Source organism: Otolemur garnettii, unplaced genomic scaffold (assembly GCF_000181295.1).
Source record: "Otolemur garnettii isolate 467f Iridium unplaced genomic scaffold, OtoGar3 scaffold00091, whole genome shotgun sequence".
In the NCBI taxonomy this organism is placed as follows: domain Eukaryota; kingdom Metazoa; phylum Chordata; class Mammalia; order Primates; family Galagidae; genus Otolemur; species Otolemur garnettii.
In genome coordinates, this window is record NW_003852486.1 from 7025529 (window position 1) to 7029038 (window position 3510).

Here is a 3510-nt window from a genome sequence, read left to right on the forward strand (position 1 = left end):
TAAAAATGGCCGGGCAGTATGGTGGGTGCCTGTAGTCCCAACTACTTGGGAGGTTGAGGCAAGAGAATCACTTAAGCCCCAAATTCTGAGGTTGCTGTGAGCTATGATGTCATGGCACTCTACCAAGAGTGACAAAGTGAGACTTTGTCTCAAATAAAAAAACAACAGTAATATAGGATCCTAAGAAGTAAAATTGCTTAATAGATGTAAGGATACCAACCCTATAATGGAGAAAGAAATTCACAGAAGCCATGAAAAGATCTTCAAGGCAGAGAGAACGGGAGGGTAAGGGGTGCAGTATGGGGGGTAGAATATAGGCAACATATAGGTCCCAAACGAAGATGAAGGGGGTCAAAAGGGACCTTTGTAAGTGACAGTGGTGGGAGCCATTTAGCAGTCTGTCCAGTGAAAGGGATGTGAGGGACTGGGGACAGGAAGTTAACAGAACTGCTACACAGGGCTGTGAAGGAAAGAAGAGGAATGAGATTGAAGTGTAAGCAGGGGAGAAATAGGCTGGAAATGAAGCTTGAGACTTACACACAGATATACATAATGGGAAAGAAGCTGGTTAATAAGGAGACATTAAAGGTTAAACAACAGAGTACAAAAGATATCCTAGACAAATTATATCAGGAAGGTGTGTGTGTATCCAAAAACAAAGGGTAGGGATGATTTTACAAGAGGAGTGGCCTTTTCTCCTCTGAGAATACAATAACACAGAGTTTGAGAATTTTAAGCACAAACTTGCCCTAGAGAACACAACTCTGAATAATCCTGTATCACCCTAAGATCTGTTCATAAAAAAATTTGAGAAATCCAATAGAAAAGACTTACAGGGCCTTCCATTCCTCCAGATAATTTAAGATTTCTACCCTAATACAAGGCAAACCATAGAAAACCCTGACTTTGGAATACACAGTTTTGTCTGTTTGGGGGATTATAAACTAAGCAAAGAAATACAAGATGTACAATACAAGAACCAAATGGTAATTCAAGAACTGAAAACCAAAAACTAACATGAAAACACATGGGATGACTCGGCGCCTGTGGCTCAAGCGGCTAAGGCAGCTAAGGTGGCTAAGGCGCCAGGCACACACATCTGAGCTGGGGGGTGCGAATCTAGCCCGGGCTAGCCAAACAACAATGACAGCTGCAACCAAAAAATAGCCAGGCGTTGTGGCGGGCACCTATAGTCCCAGCTACTTGGGAGGCGGAGGCAGGAGACTCGCTTGAGCCCAAGAGTTGGAGGTTGCTGTGAGCTGTGATGAAATGGCACTCTACCCAGGGGGATAGCTTGAGGCTCTGTCTCCAAAAAAAAAAAAAAACAAAACACATAGGACAAACTGAATAGTCAATTCCATATGACAAAGGAGAGAATGAGCAAGGTTAAAGAAAGGCCAGGAGAAATTTGTCAATATGGGGCGGCCTCTGTAGCTCAGTGAGTAGGGTGCCGGCCTCATATACCGCAGATGGCAGGTTCTGCCCTGGCCAAACTGCAACAAAAAATAGCCAGGCGTTGTGGCGTGCACCTGTAGTCCCAGATATTCAGGAGGCTGAGGCAAGAAAATCACCTAAGCCCAGGAGTTGGAGGTTGCTGTGAGCTGTGATGTCACGGCCTCTACCCAGGGCAATAAAGTGAGACTCTGTCTCTTAATAAAAAACAAAAAAGAAAAAAAAGAAAAGAAATTTATCAGGGCGGCGCCTGTAGCTTGAAGGAGTAGGGCGAAGGTCCCATATGCTGGAGGTAGTGGCTTCAAACCAGCCCCGGCCAAAAAAAAAAAAGAAAAGAAATTTATCAACATGAAAAAAAGAAAATAGATGGCCCAGTGCCTGTGGCTCAAGCGGCTAAGATGCCAGCCATATACACCCGAGCTGGCGGGTTTGAATCCAGCCCGGCCTGCCAAAACAACAATTGACAGCTGCAACCAAACAATAGCCAGGCGTTGTGGAGGGCGCCTGAGGTCCCAGCTACTTGGGAGGCGGACGCAGGAGTTGGAGATTGCTGTGAGCGTGATGCCACAGCACTCTACTCAGGGCGACAGCTTGAGGCTCTGTTCCAAAAAAAAAAAGAAAGAAAAGAAAATAGACTGGAAGGAAAAAGAAACAAGATTAGAAAGGACCTGCATAAAAATAAAAGATTTGCCATTTATGTTATTGGAGTTCCAGAAAGAGAGAATAAAGAGCAGGGATGAAAATACATTTGAAATTGTTGAACATTGTCCAAATATGGCAAAAGGTAAAACCTCAGATCAAAAAGCTAAGCAAACACTCAACAGGATAAACTCAAAAAATTCCATGCCTTACCCATCATAATAAAATTTCTGAACACTACAGACAGCAAAAAACACTTCGAACACAGCTTGAATCAAAGAATGCATTATGAACTGGGAAACAACGAATTGGGGAAAGTGGTAACTGATTTCTCATCTAAAACCATGGCAGACAGATCAAATAGGCATGTTTCTTAAGTACTAAGAAAAACACAAAAAACTTCTAACTTCAAAATTTATATCCCACAAAAATAACCTTCAGGAATAAAGAGAATGTGAAAACAGTTTTGTAGAGGAAGAAAAACAAAGAATACCTGTCACCAGCAGAACTACCCTAGGAGCAAAGCTACAGGAAGTTCACCAAACAGAAAGGAGATGTTAACAGAAGGCTTGGGAATCCAAGTCAGAAGAAAACACAATGGAAAGGGTAAATAAGTAAACAGAAAATGCTTTTGTAAAATGTTTGATAAAATTTACATCTTCCAACCTGGTACTTATTTTTTGAAACGGAATTACTTAAGACAATTATATAAGTAGGTAAGTAAGGTAAAGGGACCTAATGGAAGTAAAGTTTCTATACATCAAAGTACTAAATTTTTAATACTATTAAACTGTGATAAGTTATATATGCACACTGCAATATGAGCAACCACTAAAAAATAATAATACAAAGGGCGGCACCTGTGGCTCAAAGGAGTAGGGTGCCAGCCCCATATGCCAGAGGTGGCAGGTTCAAACCCAGCCCCAGCCAAAACCTGCAAAAAAATAATAATGATACAAAGAGATATACCAAAAAACACTACAGATACATGTAGTGTACTGGAATTCTAAAAAATATTGAACTTACAAGAACACCAAACAAAACAAAACAAACAAACAAAAAAACCCCAAAACCACCAAGAAATGAACAGGAAATTTAAGAAACAATCAAATCATGAAACAGCAGACATAGGCCAGGCATGATGGCTCCTGCCTGTTTTCCTAGCACTACAAGAGTTTGAGGTTGCTGTGAGCTATGATGCCACAGTACTCTACCAGGGGCAACATGGTGAAACTCTGTCTCAAAAAAAAAAAAAACAAATGCAGACATAAGCATTAACTTATTAATAAGTTTACTCTATACATATCAACTGAGAAACAGAAATACAAAAAATAGATATAAAATCATGACCTGAGTACATTCTGTTCATAAGCAGCTTACTTTGAATGTAGACAGATAAGTTGTTTTTTTTTTTTTTTT